Below are 749 nucleotides of genomic sequence, written 5' to 3' on the forward strand. Positions count from 1 at the left end.
AAAGTAGTCATTCCCTGAATTCTGCAGCTCTGTAAACTTCACAGATCAGCTGGGCACATCTATTAGCATTTCACAGTGTGCCTAACTTAAGACACTACCAGGTGTCCAGATCAAGGCTCTGTGATTGGTAATACCTGATGTGTCACATTGTTTAAATAACTTTTTTTACATAATTGCCACCACAGAACTTTCTTTACACAAAGAGCTGTACATCATTGGAAATTACTCAAACACTCTCTTGATGAAACATAAATTCAGGTACTTAAATGTTTTTAATAATATAGCACCAGTGCAGGGTGTAGGGGTTGGTGGGGAAGACACCCACCAGGATTGGCTCCCGTTATGCACTGATTGAACCTGATTGAATTGTGCTGCAGCTTTCCTTTAGGGGAAAGCCTTATTGGAGTGGCCACAGGACAGCTGCAATCAAAAAACAATCCAGTCTTTGTCTCCTCCTTTGTAGCAGAGCATTGTGTTAGTGTGTCAGCACTAATGCCGCCAATACTTGAAATTGTTGCTTTGTTTCTGTTACAAGGTTAGTTGTTGCCTTTATTTTTATTAACAGTTAATGTGTTAACTAGTCTGATTTCCTAGTTAGAGACGACTTAATGCGTGTACACAAATTACAGAGATCAGATGCCAAGTTATTAAAAAATTATTGAGGTTTTGTATTGAGAGTAATATTTAGCTTAAGATTTCTTAGGACATTTGTAAAAGCAAGTTAAAGCCAATAAGGTTTCTGATTATTT

Source organism: Elephantulus edwardii, unplaced genomic scaffold, assembly GCF_000299155.1.
Source record: "Elephantulus edwardii isolate Elephantulus edwardi_28Jun2011 unplaced genomic scaffold, EleEdw1.0 scaffold00119, whole genome shotgun sequence".
NCBI classification, from domain to species: domain Eukaryota; kingdom Metazoa; phylum Chordata; class Mammalia; order Macroscelidea; family Macroscelididae; genus Elephantulus; species Elephantulus edwardii.